The 25314-nt window shown below is 37.0% G+C and overlaps 1 protein-coding gene across 8 annotated transcripts in view; it reads left to right on the top strand.

Moving 5' to 3' along the window:
- ARHGAP24 (Rho GTPase activating protein 24) overlaps positions 1 to 25314 on the top strand; it is a 516018-nt gene that overhangs the window by 288872 nt on the left and 201832 nt on the right. The window contains exons 1-2 of one of the 8 annotated variants that reach the window (XM_082632362.1): positions 3882 to 3989; positions 8622 to 8709. The exons of 5 other annotated variants lie outside the window; for them this stretch is intronic. The gene's annotated coding sequence lies outside the window, so the exon portion shown is untranslated. Of the gene's footprint in view, positions 1 to 3881; positions 3990 to 8168; positions 8710 to 25314 lie in introns of those variants that run through there. 2 more of the 8 variants (XM_082632363.1, XM_082632361.1) reach the window with 2 other exon arrangements.

Below are 25314 nucleotides of genomic sequence, written 5' to 3'. Positions count from 1 at the left end.
CGGTCCGGGAGGATCCCATATGCCGCGGAGCGACTGGGCCCGTGAGCCATGGCCGCTGAGCCTGCGCATCCGGAGCCTGTGCTCCGCAACGGGAGAGGCCACAACAGTGAGAGGCCCGCATACCGCAAAAAAAAAAAAAAAAAAAAAAAAAAAATGATGAAGGAAACACTGCAAGGGCCAATTTTTGATGAAGGAGATGGATCTATTCAAGTAAGACTTTTTATTGATTAGTGGCCATATAGTGATGAAGAAACATACAGTACTCAGATTTGAAACAGAAACATCTTCACACAAAAGCAATCCTTAAGAGATATTCAAATAAGCAATTCTTGAACACTTGATAAAAAGAGGAATGGATACTAGGGAAGTCAATTCACATGTGACTATTTCCTGGAAGCTTCTGCCACACTGATGAGATTAGAGTCCTTGGTGTGATCCATTCATTCATTCAAATCAGTAAACATTTATTAGGTAGTCATTTTGTTAAGCTTTTTGACTGCCAGTAAAATATTGCATTTATTTTTCTTAACCACCTGAGAAGTTGTGTAGATAAGTCCAAGGTATTAAGAATAGAGGAGAGAGATTTTATGATGACAGAAGAAGACACATTTGTTATTATGCTTACTTGTTTGTCTCTAAAGTTAAACAAATTTGTAACTTCCAAAAATTGGGGTAAATAAAGATAATGTTTTCTTTTTGAAAAACAGATTTGTGGATATACATATGTATGTATGTGTGCGAATATACGTGTATGTGAACAGATGTAGATGGATGGATGGACAGATAATCTGGGTGGATGCACAACAAACTGTTGACAATGGTAAATCCTTAAGAACAGGATAGAATTGAGGTGGTAGGAACCTTACATTTTACATTATATTCATCTTCATTACCGTATTTATAAGGAAATATGTTACTTCTGCATTGAAAAGGGATCCAAATAATACGAGGAAAAAGTCTGACTTCCTTGTATTTGGTGACATTGAAGCTTGAGATCCAATAGGACAGGATTGATGGGCACTTTGTTTTTATTATTTTTTGAACCATGCTTATGTATCTAGGAACTTGTCAAAGACTACAGCCCAGGGAGGCGCCTCCTCTATTCATTTTCAACACTCTGTCTTGTAAATGTGGATCCATTCTTTCCTTGTGAGAAATGACAGTCAGGAAGCATCTCTACACTTCTGAGGGAAATCTTTTTTCTGTGTAAACTCAGGAAGCTTGATCCTCAGTGTGTTTGGGGATCCCAAAGAAGTTTAATATTTAAAAATTATTAAGCACAATGTGGTTTGGCAATATATCTGATGACTTTTCCCATAAGAAAATTCTAACAGTCCTCCTATTATACAGTGAAAACTAAAATGTCTCCCCACTGCCTACATTTTTATTCTTGGGAATCTTAAAAAAACTCAACATTGGTGTTACCATTGCAGTTGTTTTTTCAATAACTTGCTGTTTTAATTTCCTTATGATACAACAGATATCTTCCCAGTCCTCATAGATAAATAAACCTTAAACATATTTAAAACATATGGGAGATAATTACCTCAGAGAATAGTTGAACTTCACATCTGAAAGAACCTCCAAGGTACTCTAACTAAATCCTCTCATTTTGTATAGGCAAAAACTAAGCCCCAGTGAAGTGTTTTGTCCAAGGTCACACAGCTAATTGCTGACAGAACCAAGGTTGGAAACCTAATTGGTTGTGACTGATATCTCCTGTCTGTACCTGGGAATGTTAGCTTCCCAAGCTATGCCCATTCTTCCTATTGTTCAGCTTAGTAAGGAACTTTGCCATATAAGGAAGGATATCTTCATCTAAGAAAAAAATCCAGGAGAGGGGCAGGGAGTGGATTGAGATTTGACTGAGTTTGGTGTTTATTCATATTGACTCACTGATGGTTAATGCATTAAAAGATAAGCCTGTGCTTATTAAATAATCAAAATATCTAGGGGCACTCATCTAAACTAAGACCTTTATATTTTATCGCCAAAATGTTTATGTGAATTCATTGCTTTATATGGGAGACTAGACACTATATACTTGTTGTCTGTGACTCTCTTATAATGAGGTGTCACTTTTCATTGTTCCATATAATTGTTTTTTCTTTTTTTTCTTTTTTTTTTTTTTTTGCGGTATGCGGGCCTCTCATTGTTGTGGCCTCTCCCGTTGCGGAGCAGAGCCTCCGGACGCGCAAGCTCAGCGGCCATGGCTCACGGGCCCAGCCACTCTGCGGCATGTGGGATCTTCCCGGACCGGGACACGAACCCGTGTACCCTGCATCGGCAGGCGGACTCTCATCTACTGTGCCACCAGGGAAGCCCCATATAAATTTTAATAAAATAAACTATGGAACTGAAATGATTAATATACCCCAAATGGTTCCGTTGATCTGGCTGTTTTATATATATTGTACTCCTTGTCCAAGTTGTGTAAAAATCCTTCACTTTTTAAAAATCTTGCCTCACTTTAGAAGCCAGATGCTCTAAAACCTCTGAGCTCAGTTTTGATACTATCATCATCTGAAAACCAGGTTTAATGCCAAACTTTAGGTAGGGTGGTGTATGTCCAGGTTTGTCTATAAGAGTCCTAGTTTTTATCTGCTATCCCATTGTAATTAATGAGTGCCTCCTTTTATTCTCAAAGAGTCAAGTTTTGGATAGTGAAATATATGGTTAGCCTACCTACAGTGGATGTAAAATATGCTAGAGCAGAAATTTTCCTACTCCAAATTTAAAGCAAATCTCAGCATTTTTTTTTTTCCTGTTTGAGCTGTCTGCCCCTTTCTGTTTTCAATGTCTTGAGAGTTTTACCTCTTCCCTTCCTAGATTCATTGAAACTGATTTGTCTTTCAAACTCCATTCTACTCAAAACTCAATGTTTGACTTGATTAAACTAGGATATCTGCCAAGTCCACTTTCGTTTTGGTTTCAACTGACTATCCTTGTATAGAGTGTGAATAAATCTTTTAGGATTAAATGATTAGGTTATCAAGAGGAATTTGACGAAGGGTTTGTGCTTTGCAGGGAGAAAAACATATAGTTCTGTAGAAACAATGCTAATACAATTGTTTGTGTGTTGGGTCTCAAATCTGAACATGCTTATACCTAGAAAAACCTAAACAGTTCTGCCTAGGGAATCTTTTAAGATCCTGCCAAATTATATTCCAATCTCTTAAAGCCTAATCACCCAAGTTTAAAAATCTATGATCTCCTAAAAGAGGCAGAAAATTTAATGTAAAGAATATGGGCTTTGTGGCCACATGGACATGAGTTCAAATTCTGGTATCAGCCTTTCAAGCTGCGTGCCTCAGCTTCCTATTCTGTAAATGGAGAGAACTTATGAAAAATGTCTTTTATGTAATGAGGATTTACTACATTTTCATGCAATTCTAATACTGTATACATTTTTCTGTAATGATTTTATGGAAATTTTGGAAGTAAGTTTGCCTTTCTTACATCTTCCTATCTATGGAACAATTTAAGTATCTTTTGAGGCCATCTCTGTCTTTCTGTCCCTACTGCCTACTTCCAGACCATCACAATGTCTTAACTGGATAAAGAAAGATCCTCTTAAGTAGTCCTTTAGATCACTTGTTCCTAAATTCTTTCTCCACTTAACATTCTAAAAACAAAATATCCCATGTTTAAAATCCTTCAGTAGCTACCCATTGCCTTCAGGATAAAACCCCAATTCCTGACTCTGGCTTTTGCCTATATTTCTTCCTGCATATTTTATCTATTAGTCTGTCGTTCATTCTACATTCCACCTCTGTAGAACTACTTGAAGTGGCCCAAGTATGTCCTGTCTCCTGCCTGGAATGTTAGTCCTTTTCCTTTCCTTGTGCATTCAAAATGTGCTTTGGTTTCATCTCCCCAAGGAAGCCTTCTTCGGTCACTTCCCTTCTTGATTCCATGCTACTTTAATGTGCTCTCCTATAATTTTATGCTGATTTCCCAAGTGTATAGACTTCTTCCACCTCCAAAAGGTAAGTCTCTCCCCATGCTGGATTTCATATTTTTCTTTATACTCAAACATTGCACATTATATGAACTCAATAAATGTGGGCTTCAATAAATTGAAGGAAGGAAAGAAGGGAAGAGAGGAAGAAAGGAGGGGATGAAAGAAGAAACTTACACCTTATATTCCTAGGGAATTTTGTATTCTGAATAAATAAATACTATTATCCCATGATACAGCAAGGAATACTTAATTATACAGCTCTCATGACCGAGCACAAGGCCCTGTCTATAGAAGGCAATCAAAAACTATTTGCAGCTTTGATTTATTGACTAAATAAATGACAGCTATGTACTTAGATTAATATTTAGTCAGTACCATAAGAAAAGGGCACTTTTTTCCATAACCATTTAAAATGATGTTATTTGCCACTGAGTGGTAACAGTGTTCAAGGAAGAAATTTCCTCCACCAGAGGGTGTCCTAGGGGGACAGATGCTGTGGTGCCTGGGAAGAATCATTCTCTTGCGAACAAAGGATCGCCCTCTCTTTGCCTGCCATCACAAAACACCCTTCTGATGTGACTGGACCCAGAGTGTGTTGAGCCAGTCACATCACCCACAATACATCTGAGTCCCAGGACCCAGAAAGGCTGACTCACTAAAACAGGTAATTAGGAAGCAGTAGGACATGAGACAGGAGAGGAAATCTAATTTACAGCTCACTGGAGAGCTCTGAATCAGTGTGGAGGAGAACTGAGATGGGAGATGAAATTATCTGTGAGCTCACCTCTCTAAAATTATTTAGTCTTCCCCCTTTTCATTTAAAAAACATATGTCCTAAATGCAAGGATTTAGCTTCTGCTCCTGAAGAGTTGGCAGCTGAGAGCAGTTTCTTGAAACCTCCTGAAAAGGATAGAATTAGGATATCTGCTATTCTAATAAGTGCAATTACTGTAGAGTTCAGGAAACAAAGGAGATATCTGGAAGCTCTTAGGACCTTCCAGCAAAAAAAAAAACCCATACCTAGTTAGGTGCATATATCCATGAAGGATATTCTGGCAAGTCAAGGAGATATTCTGGCTTTTGTGTTAAGAAAATTCAAGGGTTTAGAGGCCCCTTGTGTAGATACAACTACATGCCTAGAGCCCAACAGGGGCTCTTTCTTTATTTCCGGGATGCCTAGCTGCTGAGCCACAAGGAGATTTGCAGGGTTCTGTCAGTTGTAAAGGTGGATTAGTCTTTGCCCTCGTGCTTATGGACTTGGGTTAGATGACTGTTGACTAAAGAGTAGTAACCCAGGTAGGAATATAAATAATACATTCAAGAAATATTTATCAAAGACCTATTTTATAGTTGATACTGTTCTGAACACTGAGAATAATGAGGTTTAAAAAGCCTAAATCTCGGGGCTTCCCTGGTGGCGCAGCGGTTGAGAATCTGCCTGCTAACGCAAGGGACTCGGGTTCGAGCCCTGGTCTGGGAGGATCCCACATGCCGCGGAGCAACTAGGCCCGTGAGCCACAACTACTGAGCCTGCGCGTCTGGAGCCTGTGCTCCGCAACAAGAGAGGCCGCGATAGTGAGAGGCCCGCGCACCGCGATGAAGAGTGGCCCCCGCTTGCCACGACTAGAGAAAGCCCTCGCACAGAAACGAAGACCCAACGCAGCAAAAATAAATAAATAACTTAATAAACTCCTACCCCCGACATCTTCTTTAAAAAAAAAAAAAAAAAAAAAGCCTAAATCTTATGTTTCTGATCTTATTTATAACTTGTGATACATTTCTGATGGTATAAAACTTATTCTAGAGGACATACAGTAAACATATTTAAACTAACTAATGAAATGAATGAATAAGTAGAAACGAACCAAAGACAATTTTGGATAGTGGTAAGTGCTATGAAGAAAAACCAAAATAGGGAAATGAGGTAGACAGAGTAAGTGTATGTGGTGGGGAGGATGGTGAGCCAGAGTGGTCAGGAAATTCTTTTTCTGGGGAGGAAGCATTTCAGATGAGCTTTGAGTGCTGAGAAGGGGGATAGTTCTGTGAAGATATGAGGGAGGAACATTCTAGACAGATGGAACAGCAGGTTAGGAAAGCAGCAGGAAAGATAAACAGGGGCGAAATGATGAAGAGCCTAGGAGGCTATGGTTAGGCATTTGGATTTATACCAAGGACAGTGGAAAACTTATAGGGATGAAACAGGGAATGATGGGAAACTATTGGACACTATGAACCAGGGGATAATGGGAAACCATTGGAAGGGATGAAGGAGAGTAATGATGGAAAACCATTGAATGATATGTAGCAGGGAATGATAGAAACCAGCAGAGGAGAGGAAGAGGGGGATAATTACTCTGGCTGCTGCTAGGAGACTGGATTGTGAGAGGAAATGGGCAACCAAGTAAGCATGTGCTGGAATTGGTTTAAGAGAGTTGATGCTTGAGATTTTTTATGTGCATCAGTCCCCTGGGACTGTTAAAAACTTCCATGTATGAAAACTTCTCCCAAGCATAGAATAATCTAATAGCTGTTCATGCATTCACTTCCCTTCACTGTTATCACAAAACTGCTCTCTGGGATTCTTTAGTACAAGCCCTCTTCTTACCTTACTGTAAATCTGAAAAAGAGGAGGAGATCAAGAGTTAGAGAATTCCGACTGCCTTGTCTGTGTTAATACAGTCTGCCCTGGAGTTCACCTCTGCTGTAAGTACTTCTCCCATCAGTGGAATTCAACTCCACAGATTCCATCTTCATAACACAGTAACTCTTCCCCTCTAAACTACCTTAGTATTCTGAAATTCAGACCTTGCCCAGAGTAGGGCAACCTGGAGTATGTCCAAGGGTCCTAAATATAAAGGGACAAAAAAATTTTTAATGGTTGTATTTCACTGTGCTATTTTAGATCCTGCTGAATTTCACATATTGACAGCACTTGGTTCCCTCCCAATTCATAGAAAGGAACCATGTCATGAATTACAAAGTAAGTTTAAGGGCCAATTTCCTGGTGCTTGCACTGGTCACCAAAATTGCTGGTTCTTTCTTTGCTTACTATTTTGAGAGACTTTGGTTCCTGAAGTCAATACTTATAATCTATTTTCTGTGGCTCAGCCCACTTCTGTTCTAAACAACCTGCTGGTACGTGACTTCTCTCTACACCTTTTTTCCTGAGTCCGCTCAACAACCCTGAATCCATCTAAATCTCTGTGTGTCTCCTCACAGCCTACTTCTCTTTCAAAGTTTTACTCACACCTCCTTTCTACCTCTTCTAACAGACAACAGGCAAAATGTTCAAATCAAAAAAGAAATAAAAGGAAAATATGGAAAACTTTTAGTAAGCCCAAGAAATACATATCATCAGTGTGTCAAACTCTTGTCATATTTGACATATTAGTGTTACGTATAAATGTAGTTTAGATGTTAATGTCTGTGGCATTTCCCTTTGCATAGAGCACAATCAGACAATTCAGAGTAATAGGAGAATAGGATCGTGCCATTGTGTCAAGAAGCACTGTGGTTTTACAAGATTTCTCTCTCAGCATTTACGTGTTCTGAATATCAATTGCTTATTCGTCAGGGTTGTAAAAATGATACGGTATGCATTAATTACTCAACATTTTGGAAAACATGTTTCAAAAAATCTAATCCAATTTTCATTTTAAAAAGTATACTTTTATAATTATTTGGTCACATATAATAAATAATAGTCAAGAATAAACTTGTATGTGTGGTAAAATTTTTTCTGACAAATTGGAAGTGGAGATTTTTGGTAATAGTATGTGGTTCCGGTTTGAGAGCCATGTAACAATACCACTGATACTGGGTAGAAATATTGAACACCTGTCACAGGTCCATCCCTTTCAGAAGTAGTTCTCTGTAAGTACTAATGGGTGTTCACATCCCCTGAAAAATGGCAACTACCGAGTCATAAAAATATTCTGGAAAATCATCAGTGGAAAGATTATTTCCTAAGTATAAAAGAAATTAGGCATTATAGAGAGACTTTCACTCTTAAGGATTTTAAAGTGGAGGGAAATTTCTTTTTCTGAGAACAGATTGTTCTCACATTGTAATTGTGTTACTCCTCCCGCCAGCTCATTTGGGTATTATACAAGGATACAGAGGAAAAAGCTAAACCATTTCCCCTCAGGTACACTAGCGTAGTAGAAAAAGCATTGATTTGGGAATTGTGAAACCTGGTAACTATTCTTAGCTGGCACGAATGAGCTATGTGAGTGACCTTGCACAAATCATGTTTTCTCTGGGCATCAGTTTCATTATTTATAAAATGAGGGCTTTGGGTTAAATTGTATTTAACATCTTGTTGTGCTTTCTACGGTTCTCATTTTTAATTCTCCTTCTTTTTTGTTAATTTTTTTTGTCTTTTTTCTGAATGCTCAAATACTACGTTATTTAAGGTATATTTCCTGGCAGTTGTTTTTTTTTTTTTTTTTCTTCCCTCTCAGTCTCTTTCTTCAATATATGGGATAGGAGGATACTGACTAAGTCTGAGGGGAAGGAGGAGGAATAAAATTAGCTACAGGAAGGGTTTATATCCCCCTCTACAAGAAAACTTAAATACAGCTACCACCGCTTTGAAAGGAATGGTTTATGTCCAAACAGCATTTTCCAGACAAGCTCTGTACTTTTTTGCCAACAGAATTAACTTTAAACTGAAGTCAGTAGACAGTTAAACAAGAGTCGGCACTGGAAACAGCTGTGAGTAGACAAGACCAGTTACTTATAAGGTACTGTTTTTTACTCACTGAAATCTCCTTCAGGGTTCATTTGCTTCGGGCACAAGTATTCTGTGGTCATTTGACCGTTTTCTCCCACTTTGCCTCTATTCTGAGAGAAAACACACTCTAAAATATCTTAGCTCTTTAGCTCTTTAGTATTGTTTTGTAGCTGTTGTTGGTTGAACCTGCTAAGATTTTGTTTTGTTTTGTTTTGTTTTCAGGAACCTAATAATTGTTGTTGTTATTTTATTTTGAAGCTTGGTTGAACTTTGTCCTTTGTTTCCTCTTGTCATGGGTGGTTTTTATGCTTTATTGTTCATATCGAATAAAGACGGATATGCTTTAACATTACAGAATGTACAGAATGCTCTTGACCTGGGGGGAGGGGGGCAGAGATTGGTTAATGCCTCATCAACTTCAAGTATAAAACCTATATAGCCAATCAGATAAGAGGACCAGCACAGGGCAGCTGCAGGCACTTTGGCTCAGTCGAGGCTCCCTGACATCATCACAGCTTGGTGGGTCTGACCTGGAAAACACAAGTTTTTGAATTGGGGTTTTATCTTTAGTTTGCTTCTATACTTGTTAATTTTAACCCTTCCTTCCCTTTACCCCCATTTATCTTTAAAAAATCTGGTAAGCCTTCTGGTAAGCCTTTCTTTTTTTAAATGAAATTTATCTTGTTAAGCTCACCCACCTTAAAGGGACAACATTTCTAAGAGTGATGTTTGCCATAAGATTTTAAATCACTAAGCTATGGAGGGGCTTTCAGAGCAGAAGAAGAGGAATAGCCCACGTAGCAGTGGAGTGGACAGGAAAGACCCCATGTACCACTGTCATCTGAGATGTCACTCTTTCACCAGAGGCCTGGTTAACTAATATATAGTATTTGCTGCTGGTCAATAAACAGGTAATAAAGGCAACTAAGGAGTTCTCTATCTGTGGGCTTTCCAGAAAGAAATCTTACAAGTCTACCACTGAAAACTCCAAAAGTTTTAGAAAGAATTTAGCCATTTTTGGAGAGTCATCTTTCTGAAATCCACTATATATTTTGCTATCTCTCTGGAGGTGACTAAATTCAATTTAATGTTTTCTGAATTGCTCAGTATTCTCATCATGAATACACATAATAGAATTATTCTATAATATAATAATACTTGGGGGCTCTATTCTGTGCTGTGTAAGACTATTCTTATTTCAAAAGGTCACATAATTACTATGCTTTTAAAAATTGTTGTATTATTCTTATAGGACATTTTGTGTGTGTGTCCATCATCCATAAGGAAATGGGATTTCTTTACCTACTGATGTGGACAGTTTGCATTCTCTAACAACTCTCTTCAGCCTCAACCATCCCTTTGTAATTATTATTTCATTTGTGCTGTGCACAAGGAAACCATAAAACAAATAAGTTTATAAAAACTTATGGAAGGAATGAGAGACAATAACTTTATCTGAAGACCCCAAGAGAATCTTTTATGAGGAAAGTGTAGAACCAAAGTGCATAGACACAATGACATCTATTTTAGGTGCTTAGGACACTTTTGATTTATGTCCAAGTTCTTAGTTGTGTTGTCATGGAAGTGGCTCTGGGATAACTACCTCATTCCTGCATCAAATACAGAAAGTGCTGTTTGTTCTGCTTTTTATACAGTTACTGGAGACATGTGTCAAGGAATCAGTGACTAGTCAAATCCCAAGGGGCCTATAATATTAATTAATATTAATCAAGTACTATGTATTCTATTTTAGTCCTATTCACTCATATGCTATTCACATGCATGTATGGCTGGGAAATAGCATAATACTGCTTTGTAGGAAAGAGAGAAAAGGAAAAAAATCATCATCATCTACTCTATGCAATTCTTCTGTGTGGTGATGATACTTTAGGGAAAAAAGAGAAATGCAAGGCTAATTGTCTCAATGATATCTTGGTTTCTTTAACTGCATCTCCTCTTGCAGCTTTTTTTAAGCTGAAAATACTGTAAAGCATTGAATTTAGTAGCTGAATATATATTTTCTTATCTTCCAATATTTTTTATGTTGTGCATTTCAGAGCAAAATGAATCACTGGTTTCTCAATGATCTTGATAGTTAATCCTATTCTACACAAGAAAAATATTAAAACTGGGTATATTAGACAGATACATGAAGCTATAAGCTGAGTCCAGGGCAATTCTACATTCCAAATTTAATTAGAATCCACTGCTAATTACTTGATCATAGAGCTTTGTATAGAATTACATTGTGAGGCCTTTTGTATTGGAGGCCCTTTTTAAACTTAAGCTGTTTTTTAAAATAGAGGTTTCTCCTAGTCACCGTAGAAATTGTTCTAGGTGTTAAAGCATCTTGTGGTGTATATGACAAAGTCTTTCTCTTTGAAACAATGAATTAAGGACTGCCTTTTGTCTGCAACAGTGAATTTAGGGTCTACATGAATTTAGAAACATTGTCTAAAAGATAGAGATTTTGCTTATTTCCCGCCCTCCTTCTTTCAGTAAAATGACATGACTTACTTTAAAATAAAATGGTATTCTAATTGAAACATAACTCTTTAAATTTGAAAGTATACTATTGTTATTTTAAGTCAATGTGATAAAGGCTTCCCTTACTTGACTATTTCAGGTTAATCAGAATTTAATTTTCACATTCATACCTAATTAGGAAATTTTATATATGATGCATATTTTAGATGAGAACTATATTACCACAATATCTAAACTTAAAATCCCTGAAAACTCAATGCCATTAGGAATACACACTTGGGAAGACTTCTATTTAGAAAATGTTTTTTCAAACTAGCAAAGGAAGAAAAAGCTAAAATAAATTAACACATGACAGGGTTCACTGATAATGCCTTGTAAGGATCCTTTTTAACATAACCTCGTGAGGATTCTCTAGAAGTCTCAGAAGCTAGCCCCTCATGAACTAGAATTCAGTGAGCAAGATGTATGTGTTCCAAGGGGCTGTCAAGCTTAATGCTGTAGGTTGTGAGCTGGGGAGAGAAGCTGTTGATATTTCCTAAATTGTTGAACAGAGAGATAATTGATTTGTTCCCATAAAAATCTGCACTTAGTTTATTTTAAATTACAACCTCTCAGGAAAGAAGAGATGCTCAGACTGACTGAACTACATCCTTATATATTGGCCTTTGTTTAATGTACTAACTTGGTACTTCTAGACAATTTAAAAGGTGATGTGGTCAAAGACTAAGATTCTTTTGGTACATCTTAGTCATGCAATAAGTGTTTGTTGAATGAATATAACTTAAAACGGTATTAACAAATAAGATGATACTAAAACCATACATTTTACTTCATATTTTATTATTGGAGTATTTGTTATTTAGTTTACTGCTGGGTCATGCTAAAACATGAAAACTTCATTAGATAATGCCATTTAACAAGTTATGAAATTGCTGTTAGCCCACAGTAATTTGGAACTGTACATTTCTATGAAGAAAAAGCATCAGGTGCCTATTGTCAAAAATAATTTAAAAAGCAGAGTTGGAGGACATGGAGGTGTCAGCCCTTTTCCTTTACCCCTTTTTTGTTTGGTTTATTTTGCTGAAGGTACTGTGGGATTTATAATATATTTGCTACAGCAGATGTTGCTAGCATTTGATTGTGTTAATATTTTATATATTTTTTGTGTGGATATTTTGGTGATCTTAAAATTTAAAAAAACCTTTAAAGATTATATATTTTAGAAAGATCTAGGCAAACACTGACATCTTTCCAAACTAACAAAAAATAATAGTAATTCTAAGGAGCAATTTTCATGTTTCTGTAGCTTCTATCTCCAACTTGCTTGTTTTGAATATGTTTAATATCAAGCGTGTCTTTTGTGGTCCTCTGCAACATGGTGCTAGTCCAGCAGGGAAGACGGCACTTATAGGTCCTCCTTCTCCACACATGAAAACATTATAAGTAGAGTTGAACACAATGGAAATGAAAACAACCTTCCTGTAAACCTCAAATGTAAAATGTCTTTCCCAACTCACAAGGGAGTTAACAATTATAATGGTTATAAAGAGAGTGACTAAATTATTGTCACCAATTCCACTCTCTAGAAGATTAATTCCTATTGTGAGACTTCTTTCTGTATCTATGTACATAATATGGTACCAACATTTTGTTTCATCTTATTTTTACAAAATTGGCTTAACACTGAACATTTGATTTCCACCTATTTCATATAACATTTTATTGGCAACTTTTTCTATATCATTCAGAACACTTTGGAAAATAGATAATTGACAAGTGTATAATATTCTATTCTATGACTATACCATACATAATAGAATATGCGCCCCCATCTTTGGGAACCCATGTTGTTTCAATTTGTTCTTCGATAAACAAAATAAGGATAAGCATTCATTTACATATGATTTTTTGTTCATTTGATTATTTTAGAGCTGTAATGACTTAGAAATTAGCAATTCCAAATCTCTCTTTTTACAGAGTAGGAGAACTAAGTCCGGAAATATTACTCATCTTAGAATCCAGGCTTCCAGCTTTCAGTCTAATTTCTATATTCATCCAGAAGAAGTAATGACTGGGCGATAAATTTATTCAGGGGCAAGAGGTGAAAGCATAATTTCCTTCTGTCTGAGTAAGAGGTCAACCATGTATCCTATTCTCTGAAAATCCTCAGGGAACGGAAGAGTTCTCATACTAAAGAAAGAACTCAAAATTCCAAAGAAGTCTTTATTACACAAGGGGTGATAAATATATAATAGCTATGGGAACATTTTTAAATAGCTGTCATTTCATTAATGAGTATTTGCTAAAGAATTTCCTGGGTCACTGGTGTTTATAGAACTTTTAAACAAAATATTTATGAAGATGAAACCAGGCCTTGCTTCATAAATTATATCTTTTTACCTGCACCTTTGCTTTTCCTCAGGGCACAACCAATGTTCAAGCCTCTGCTACACTAAACAAATACACACTCAACCTTCTCAACCAAGCTTTCTCTTCTTGGTGCCAAGAAAAATTTGCATTTTCTGCCCGTGCTTCCTCGCCTCCCTCTGACTCTATAACTCTTTGCAGTTTGACATTTATTTCTATCACAATACTGAAAATCTCTCTCAGAGGTTGCTAAGGATGGTTAATTAATGGTTAAATCAAACAGCTTCTTACCCTTGTGCCCACCTCTGCTTTTTCTACCATTTATACTATTTACTGTCTTCCTCTTCTTGAAATATTTCTGTCGTGAGATGTTAGGGATCTTGTACTGGCCTGTACTTCCACCTCTTTTTTCTTAACTCTCTTCAGAGGGCTCCTGTCTTCTTCCCACCTCCTTGTGTGTTTGTTTTATTTCCCCCCATTACACTTTCTTCCTCAGAAGATTGCATCCAGTCTCACGGCTTCAACTTAAAGCCCAATCTAGAGATCTGGTCAACTAGACCTCTTCTAACCCATACTTTATACAAGTTATAATAAAGGTCCCCTTCCTCTGGATGCACAATGCTTTGACTTGACAGGGAGCTGGGCTGTATCTCAGCCCCAACTTGACTGTACAACCTTATGTAGTTGCCCTGCTAGTCAGAGCCTCCTATACAATGCTGTCTCAGGTATTGCAGTGCTTCAAACTCCTTATCTTACCCCAGCTCAAACCAGCCCTTCATCTTTATCTCCTTCCTCACTTCCTATACAGTCAGGTGATGGTGATTATAGAATTAAAAAATATGTATTCCCAGTATTTTTTTTCTCTTCATTCTCATGGCCACCATCTTGCTCAGAATTTAATTATCTCCCTAATCCTTTACCACTCCAGTCCATCTTCCACACTGCTGGCAATTTAAAAGAGATATATATGTATATTCTCCCTCAATTTTTCAGTGAGTTCTTAGTAGAGGGTTAAGAGCAAGGGATATGGAGTTGAATTTCAGGGCTTGAGGCCCAGCCCTGGCACAATTTACAGGTATCATCCTATGCAAGTTACTTAATATTTCTAAGCTTTCATTTTCTCACATAAAATAAGGGCTTCAAAAATAGCTAACGTGCATACATTCTAGCTAGTGCTCCGTACGCTTCCCGCGCATTCCTTTCTTCCTTCAATACTCAAAAGAGCAAATCTTATTATATTTACACTAAACATTCTTAAAAAGTGAACTCCAATTAATCTTAAAGAAACTGGTTTATTCTTCATGAGTTCAATTTGGTTTTTTGAAGAAACCCACACTAAAGTTAAACCCAGATAATACCATTGATCTTAGCCCAATTGCAAGTGATGGTAAAACAAAGGTAAGTGGGTGTGCATTTCATTTTGAGACAAAGGCATCTCCTGTCCCATTATTTTCTTTTAAGAAAGGAGAGCAAGAAAAGTTAAACGAAGTGTTTTTTTTTCTTTTTTAATAACTACAAACTACATTATGCAAATAGACACTTTTCTTTTACATTTCTATGTGGTTTTCTTTATTTATTCTTTACAACTCAACCTTATAGTCACAAAGCAAACAAGTGGAGTAGCCAGAAGTCTATCCTAGGTTTTTTGATAATAAGCTCCCTGCCTCATTTGCATACTGCTTCTCTTTCTTTGAAGTTAAGAATCCATGCAGTGACATCGTCAAATTTAAGCAGAAATACTCCAAAGTAATGATTAAGGGTTTTCAGATGTATGCCGTGAAGATTATTTCACTATAGTTTTAACCTCAAGCAATGGGTTAATTTAGTTTTTCCAAATCGATACAGCCTGTCACTTTGGATAGATAAACTGACCATTTGCCCTTGTATCCAATATGGGTTTTTTAAAAGCTATGCTAGTGTCTCTTTAGTGCTTTCCCCCAGAGACTGCTGAGTTATTTCTGTCAGAGGACTTAGACTCTTTCTTAGCATCAAAGGGTTCTGTGGCTTATTTCATGTCCTTAATCAGCTCATTAATTACTTATAAATGGAAGTTGCCTAAATAATATAATAGGGAAGTTGGATGGGATCTTAAAGATCTTGTAATTGAGCCCCCCCATATGGCAAATGACCAAAACAGTCCAAAGTAGGCTAGGTGACTTATCTCTGATCATAAAGCAAATCTAGAACATGTTTCCTCTCTAAGAACATCTACCTTACAGTTATGCTGGCAACTTCTTGGAATATTAATTGCATTGAACAGTCTCAACATTACATAGAATAAGCCTGAGTCTTCTCTCCTCTCCTCCCTCTATCTTTCTGTGTCAGCAGGAATCGTTCACTCTAGTATGTATATTAGAGATCCCTTCACAGGAACTGCTTTTTGGTAGAGAAAGCCTTCCAAACACTTGACTTTAAACTTCTTTAACTCCTGAAATGGGAATTAAGGACAGGCATACCAACTAGAATAATGAAATATTTATGAATTATCCCCAAAGTGCAACTTCCAATGCTCCACAGTGCTCTCTGCAGTAAAGCTCTGTGTCAGACATATACTTGTACATTTCAAAAAAGTATGAACATTACAATATGGCAGTTTTATTATATGAAAACCCGTATTGCTTATGAACACACACAGAGATTGGAGGAAATGGCTCGGGATAACTAACTTGATAAGAGTGAATGTTTCCCTCACTCCTGTCAGGTTTGTCCCCATCTCTGCCATCTTCTCATATGAACACCTGGAGTCAGCATCTCTGCAGCCTCCTCCTTGTGTTATTTGCCTCACATAAGTGGTCTTTCAGCCTAGACCATAGTTCCTCAGTCTTGTCTTTCTAGAAATCACTACCTCTTCTGAGATGCTCTCCCTGATTCCATCTGTACCCTTTAATCCCACAGCACTCTGCTATGGCTTCCATCGCTTTGCACTTTAAATTCTTACTTACTGGTCTACTTCCCTAGCTCTGTTATACTCCGAGCTCTTGGAGGTCAGGGGCTTTGTCTTACAGGTTTTTTGACCAGTGTACAACACAGTGCCTGACAGGCAGACACCAAAGTTAGTGGCCCGGTATTACTTTCGTCTTGTTGTTACAAAGGTACATAAATCATGTGCAAGGTTTTCCCATATAATGATATGTTAAAGGATGGGCCAACCTGTCTCACTAGACATCTGGTTAGTCAACTGGAAAGTAGAAAGACACAGGCAAGAGAATATGAGCTTGCTTCTTTTTCCCTTTGGGTAAAATATTCCAGGTTTTTGCTCTCTATATATTTTATTTCATATTTACTCCGATTTCATGATAAAGCAGATGAGCTTTTTTCGTTTTGCCACCTTCACTCATTTTGCCATTCAGGTTAGGGTTAGGGTTAGTTTTATTAAAATTTGTTTATTTTAGCATCTTCACCGTTTGTGAGAGTTTCAGCAATCCCTTTATATGATGGAGGCTTAGACTCAGTGCTGACATTCAAGAAGTAGTTTGAGATATTCATTCATGGTCTATCCCCTTATATTCGCTCAAATTCCATTTGTTTTTATTACAAATATTGCCTCAGGAAAGGGATAATTCAGAAAGAAACGGTTTGGATATTTTTGTTTGCAACAGCTTTTGAGTTTCAAAGAGCTAACTCCTTAAATCCTCAGGATCCAGTTTAAATTATAACAACAACAACAAAATAAAACAGATCCTTTATTCCATCCCCAAGATCAGATAATGATTCTCATGGTAGTGGGACCAAAGGGAAACGTCAGAGGGAAGAAAAGGGACATTAGATGCTTGGATGATGGTGGTTTCCAAGTAAGGGCTCCATGTTCTGCCACCTTCTCTCCCACTCCCTGAGCCGGATACATGGGAGACAGACCTGAAAAACTGGATCAGACTGGGGGAACGTAAGAGCAGAGGAATCTGTGAATCACTTCCTGTATGAAGTGCGTGGAGGTTATAAAACGAATCATTTTTTAGTGCTGCTCTGTGTGGTGCCAGGTCATTAGACATGAGTATCTAGGCAGACATATCCAAAACAGCCTCCCAGCTTATCCCCATGCCCTCAATGCAGCCAGGAGGAGAAGAGAAGGAGCAACATGAGAGTCAAACCTGCAGAAGCCAGGAGCCAGGACAAAGAGGACTTAGTCCCTGGGCCTGTGGACTGAAGTCCAGGAACAGACAAGGAAGGTGGAAATCAGCATCTCAGAGATGTCCATGTGTGCAGAGGATGATGACCACAGACCACTTTGCCACTCTCCCCCATCCCAGACATGGAACCCTAGATGTTCACTCCCAAGAAAGTGAGGGTCCTGGATTAACCAAGATTAAGCTTCAGTCACTTGATCGTATAAAAGAATAAGAAGTTACACTTTATACACCTGACTTTGTAAACCAACATCCATTACTTCCTTCTATAGAGATCATTTTTTTTTAACTTAAACCAATTACTGTTTTGTCTGTGTTGCTATAGAAAATGCTAGTGTGGAAGTAATGGTTTGTAATCTTATTAAGCTATTCTTGTTTTTCTTTCAAGTGGGAGACATATCAAGGCCAGAAAGACAAAGTGTAGGATTTGACCTGTGTCGAGCTTGAGCGTAGAAGTGAGAGGATTAGGGAATGAAAAGAATAATCTTATAGGAGAATCTCTGCATGAGACAGCTTAATAGAGCTTCATATTTTAGTTTCCATTTCATCCAAATTCTGATCTCTAAGGACCAGAAACATCTGTTATCTTTCTATTCCTCACTGATGTTCTCTTAAGTGATACGGAGCAAATGCTGAAATTTTGGTGATTTGCTCAGGATTGTTGCCTGTCTAGAAGTGCCTTATAAACTGAGCCCATACTGGTAAATGAGTGATCCTTACCCAAGTTCTTAAAGCACAGCTAAGCTGCCCAAAATGTAATATCTGCTCCAAGTCTAAGGGCTCCATACAGAAAGGAAAGAAAAAAATCACTTACTGACTTTCTGAGGAGTTTACAGTTTACTCAAAGAATAAATACTGAATTTGCACTTGCACGAACTTCCCCTATGAAGATCTAAGTCCTGAGGAGTTCTTAACTTAATGATGAGAGAATTTTCCAACTCATAGCCTATTTAGGTTTTCACTGGTCCTCTGGGACATCTACGGAATTTCTTGGCCGAAACTTGGTAACCGCCTATGTATGGCCCAGTTTCCTACTGCTTAGTGTGTAGACAGAGAGGGGGTAATATGTAGAAGTAGACTTCCGTGCATGGGTGGGACCAGAGATTGTCACTCCATGTAAGTGCAGATGCAGGCTATGAACAAAAATCTTTTCTGCAAGGCCAGACATGGCATCTGCCAGGTTTAACAACACTGGGGTATAATTTGGGGAAGCAGTCAGCATCACGGATACAAGGGTGTGGCAAATGAGGTCCAGTCCATCAGAGAGAGCAAGATAGCAGGCAGTCAAAGAACAGATATACTAAACAGGTCAAGCAGGCTTTTGTTTTCAGGGAAATTAGTCAGCAGATTGGCTGGAGTTCACAGATAGGACTCTCCTTAAGAGTGAAATGGAAAGCAAGATGCAGGCTCATTGAGCACCTGAGTACTAGACACTAGATAGGAATTAACACACCAAAAAAAGCAAGAACTCAGGTTACAATAGGAGATCCCAAATCTGTGGGGTAGGGCTGAGCTATCAGTGAGTCAAATGGTAGTAGAGAGAAGTAAATTACAGGTATTGGTAATCCCAGAAAACCAGATATTCTGCAGGGTTATGCCTATTCCGGACTTCTGATATTCAGGGTAGACTACCAGAAGGACTTAGGGGATGGGGACATTAGTGCCAGCCATTTCAACTGTTGCTGGAGATTACGATAGCCCTCTTCCTGAAATGCAATGTTAAGGAGTCTTCAAAATCCCCTTGAGAAGTCCTATTAAAGTGCCATCCATATGATGCTTTCTCTTCCAAGACTACTAGATTCTTATATACCCTTGCTTTAAGATCTAAGTAAGGATGTTTCCTTGTCTGAGTTTCTGGCCTGTCTTCCAATGCCCTGATTTTAAATATTCCTTTCTCTTGTTTTCTTTCAATAACTCCCTGAGTGTTAGATTTTTGTAGCAGGTGCAAAAGTTACCTGAAGAACTTAGAAAGCAGATTTCTGGTCCTCTGCCCACATTGTCTGCTTCAGTTACTCTGGTATAGGGCACTGAAATATGTATTTTAACAAAAACCCCAGGTGATAATGATGCGGGTGGTCCATGGACCACACTTTGAAAAGCACTGCTTTAAGTTACCGAAATATCTTGGGAATTTTGACATGTCATTAGCTGTAGTGTAGATCTCAGACTGCTTGTTGCTCCCCATGTAGCAGCACAAGTCATTCCTTATCACACCATATATCTTGATTTGGGGTGATGAAGATGGTCCCCAAAGCAGTATCCTGGGCCAAAACATTGAGAGTTTTAGGGTATAATTCAAAATTCAAGATAGATTGCGTTTTGGCTGTCTTTAATTTTATTGTTATCTATAATTTAAGGGGCAAGTTATTTTTATTGAAATTTAGATCTATTCTGGGATATGAAAATTTTTCAATTTATACCTGAAATATAAGATTATATCTTTTAGTCTTCCCAGAGTGAGATATCTCTCTTTCTAGTTTATTAGAGAATTGTTCTTTCAACTGCAAGCATAAAGACAGCTGCAGACTCTTGGTATGAACTAAAAAGGAGTATTTGGGATATTTTCAGTGTCTCTTTCAGAATTGGAAGCTGGGCAACTAGCAGTCATCACATATGGGAAATATTTACATTGCCTGAGTGGGCTCAAGTTTGATGTAGCATAAATGGTATTTTCAAGAGCTCCAGTTCCCCAGATTTTCCATGGCTGCAGTATATGTCTTGTCTCTACTGAGAAATATGCTAGTCTAGGGAGTAATGAATAAACATTCTTCCAGGCACTGTAGTCATAGCCCTTTGTTTTTGGCCATGTTTATTGTGACTGTTTCACGTATGATTCTGTTCTTCATGAGCTGGATTGGAAAAAATGAAAACCTGGTCTAAAAATAAATATACCAGGCACTTAACCACTAATCAGTAAACATTTGCTATAACTAGGGTCTGTAAGGTCCAAAGGGTCTGTAAGATCCAAAGAGCATGCCACCTACTAAGAGTCCAGTGCTGGTCAAAATTCTGTTCTGTGTTTACCTTTTTTAACCCAAAAAGGAGGGAAGGAATCACAGAAAGGAAGGAATTGCATAAAATAATGTATGAAGCAAATTGTCAAAAAAAAAAAAAAAAGAAAGTAGATAGAATTGGAACTAAATGCTCATATTTTGGGAATTTATGCAATCTTCTTAAAAATGTTTTGATAATCACCTTACCAGAATTTTCAGTGTTTTAAATGCTGCTGCTGTAGCATATTCAGGTAAATCATATAGGCATATCTGGGGGTAAAGATAGGAACCAATAATGTAAAATATTGTTTTCTTCCAAAAATGGTTAGGATTTGAGAGGTGACCCCAGAAAAAAAAATATATAGGTGTCAAAATACTATCACAAATTGTATTTACCAAAAATTTTCAGCTCTCTGCTCTCTGGTCACAAAACAGAATTATACTTCTCCCCATTTTTGAAGTGAATCATGGCCATGTAACTTTGTTTGGCCAATGAAAAATGAGCAGAAGTGATGTGTCTCACTTCCATGTAAAAGTTTTAGGTGCCACTGTCCAGATCACCATGTGCCCTTCCTACTGCTCTGGGATTGTGGGAACACATATTAGGGTCCTTGAATGAGTATGATGAGCTAAGGCTCCTGCTGACCCACAATGGATAATAGTGTAAGTCAGAAATAATTTTTGTTATGGAACTGGTTGTTTGCGCAGCATCACTTAGCCTATCCTGACTAGTAAAGATATAGACATGGAGGCAAAAAAAATAAAAAATAAAATAAAAATAAAACATAAAACCCCAAAACCAAAACCAACCAAACAAAAATCCCTCTTCAAGTGTTTGTATAGAAAATGGGATTTCCCAAGTAAAGAAACAGGTTGGCAATAGTGTACAATTGTGCATTGTAGGTCCCTTAAGAGAGCTCTAGAGCCAGCCTGATGGAAAGAATTGTGCTTGTTCAATTTTGGAGTCAGGTCTGAATTTTAAGGAACTAAAAATGATATTAAAAAAGATTCATGTTCATTGATATATATATTAATGAGAAGTAACATACAATAAAACTGTCAACAATGATGATATTTGAAAATTAAGAATTGAAGTGAATGGGATAGAGATTCTACTTTTTCTTTCAAGAATTCAAACTTTTCTTTGAAAGAGCTTGAAACAATTTTATATTTAAAAGTACAAATATGGGAAAATTTACTGCCATTCCCCAATAAAAATCTAAAGCTTTAATAATTTTTAAAACTGTGTTTTAGATAAAACATGGTGATCAGGATTAAGAAAATTCAGAATATGCTTGTCCTGAAAAAGCATCCAAAATCGATGATTTAGAAGGAAATGTAGTACCATAATATACCTGTATAAAAACCAAGGCACATATGGTCTACTCATAGCATAGATTGCTTTGAAGAAACTTGCTCATTAACTGTAGATATAATTTTTAATTCCAGTAAAGTCTAAGTATGTTAGAGTATGTTCCAATTCTTGATTCATTGCATTATCTTTTAAAATTCTCTCATTTCTTGCAGTTTTCCCCAAAGTCTATCTGAACCCTCAGAATTTTTTTCCTGAAATCCAGCCCATATCCCCTCCTTTTTCTTTTATCCTTTTAAAATCCCCTCTTCCTGCTTCAAGCAGTTTCTTTCCTTGATCTTCTCAACTTTCTCTACCCATTACCCAAATTCTATAAAACTGAAGCCAAGAATGAAGCAGAGAGACTGAATATTCTTTGGAGGGAAAAAGGCCAAGAGTCAAAGACAGAAATGCTCTGTAGCAATCAAGAAGAAATAATATATGAAAAAATTATAATATACATTTCCCTTTTGTTTTTGTCCCTATGTTTGGTGTAGTTATGAGGGTTAAACTTTCAAGGAACTAGTCTTTCCTTATCCTGGGAGCAGCCCACTGGTTATTTCTATAGAGATAAGCCTCTTTTAAATACAGATATTGTGGTTTTCCCCTAAAAGGAGGTGGAACTAATAAAAGGATGAACTATATGCTCCAGCCCAACTCGCTATGGAGAACACACCTTAATGGTATTTTGAAAGATATTATGACAATTTATGGATAATGTTCCAAAATGCTAATCACTCAGAAAACATTTCCGGTATGTCTTTCCTCCCAGCATCATCCTTGTTTGGCTTTATTTTCATAGGAAATATCTGATCTCGAAGAGCTACTATATTTCCTATTTCAGAAATCCAAATCATAAAGCTGATTTATGATAGTACAGTTTGAAGCTCTGTCAGACCTCTTTGTCCTGCACCACTGAAGTACATCAACAAATTGCACCCATCAACTAATATTTGGACTTGTTTAACTCCCTGTCATTATTTAATTAGGCTCAAAAATGTCACTGTAGGCAAAGAACTCACTGTTTTTCTGTACTTAAGAAATTCTTGTTGAAATGGAAGAATATTTTTTCCTGGCCCCATAAATTAGAGACAGTAAGATAAATAGAGAGTTGACAGATATACAAGAAGCAAAGTTAGCTCCCAGTTATATAACACCAATAAATTATTAAAGAATGAAATTTTGTCTTAGCTGGAGGTCATAAATGTTTCAGCCTACACTATTCACTACCCTCTACATCTATGAACAAGAAGTAGTACAGAATATATGAGCTTTAACTTTGTCTAGATAATAAGTTTGGTGCACTTAGTTGAGTATGAACTATCTCAAAAATGTATACTTCAAGAAACTGCCATTATAAAAAAAAAAAGAAACTGCTGGCAACAATTCTAATTATTCATTTACAGTAAGTTTCTTTGAAGAGGAGTCCTTAAGGAAACAAAGTTAAGTATGTGTTATGTCTCTAAACCTTAAGAGGATGGCTTCTTAGAGATATCTGCTTTGATTTGGGGACATGGTTTTAAAATACAGGGTCTGGATGGATACGAAGCTTACAAAACATAGCCCAAATAAATGAAGATAAGGTTAGTAGAAATTTTAAAGCATATTTCCCACAGAATAATCAAAAGATAGGATAGTCCTTCCTCTTTTAATTCTGTTTATGGTACCTGGCAAACTCTTTTCCATCACATTCTATTTTTAGACAAGTCTTCAAAGCTTTAGAATTATGACCCTCAGTTTGTATATACTCTTTTTTAACCTTAGATAAAATATGTGACAGAATGAGATTAGGCTATTCCCTGTCACAAAAAAAAAAAAAATAGAATGCTCTTGTGTATTCTTTGAAAAGAAGAAATTAATAGTCCCTAAAGTTTTCTTTAATATTAATCCACTATACAGCACACTAGATGTTGCCCAAAACACACACGTGCACACACACACGCACATAAACACACATGAAGCAGTACCTTCTTTTTGCAAATTTATGGTTCATTGTCAGCACGTGTCATACAAGAAAAGGAATAGCAAAGTGATAGGGGTATAAATAAGAAGATTTCAAAGGAAATTTATTGAGGTTTCACCTGAGAAGAAAATGTTGTGATTTATTTAACAGCATGAAGTGATGATTAAGCGCTATTGTAGAGCTCTTGACATTTTCTTTAGGGAATAGTATTCCTTATGCTGAGGGGGAAAGACAAGTTTAATAACTTAATGAGACAACATAAATGGATATCATAGAGAAGGGATAAAATCATACATTCTGGAACTTTGAGGAAAAAACATTTTTACCTTTATTTTCAAAGGAAGTATCTATTTTCTATGACCATTTCTATTGTTTCTACAGTTATCTGAGTCTGTTGAAGGTGGCTGTGTGAGACTTTCATAACGCAATTTACGTCTGTCAAGAGGATATCTGAATTCCATTGAAATAATAAAGTGGTGGAATGACAAAGAGATGCCATATGTCACTGAAGATTATTCTGCTGATGTTTTCAGTATCCTTTTTGTAACATTAGTTATGAAGCCAGTGGCATAACTAATAAAGTACAAAAGGAGAAAAAAATAATACTCAAATATAATCACAGCATATGATGCTTTAAAAATACGCTATCTTCAAAGTGTCATTGCAGATTTTTTTTTACTTAAACATTATCTTGAGCATCTCAGAAAATTTTGATTATGTGACCTTTCAAATGAGTAACACTGAGCCCATAACCGGGTTTGTCCCTCTGTTTCATCTCATCAGTGGCTTAGTCTAATGTTGTTCTGCAACTGATAAAATAAAAATCTGCCCTCATGCACCTACTGGGTTACTCTCCTCAAAAAGCAGCCTGAGAGGTATAAGGACTGTTACAAATAAATATTAATTAATTACCCCATGGGCATTTTCATGGGCAGTTGTCAACATCCAGGGGCAAGGAAGCGTCACCAAATAAACAGAAAAATATCACTTCTCACTATCATATTTCCTTCATTCCACATTACAGTTTTTCACACTTTAACATTTTGAAATTGGAATTTGTCTCAGAATTGATGTGTACATTGATATAGAAATTCATGCAAAGTTCATACAAAGGAGTCAATGTTACCCAATGTTAAAAAAAAATATGACAATAAACTAATGACCTTTTCTTCCTCATTCTCTGTCTCGGCTCTATTTTCTATTCTCTTCGTTTTTCTTCCATTGAAAGGCAACGTGGTTTATTAGAGAGACCATCGGCAGTGGATTCCAACAAATTAGGGTTTGAACGAGAGTCCTAATTGTGAACTATTTTGATCTTCATTTTTTTTTT

The sequence above is a fragment of the Mesoplodon mirus genome (genome assembly GCF_964341445.2).
Source record: "Mesoplodon mirus genome assembly, chromosome: 2".
In the NCBI taxonomy this organism is placed as follows: domain Eukaryota; kingdom Metazoa; phylum Chordata; class Mammalia; order Artiodactyla; family Ziphiidae; genus Mesoplodon; species Mesoplodon mirus.
Note: the sequence above shows the minus strand (reverse complement) of the source record. Positions and strands in the feature narration are given on the sequence as shown.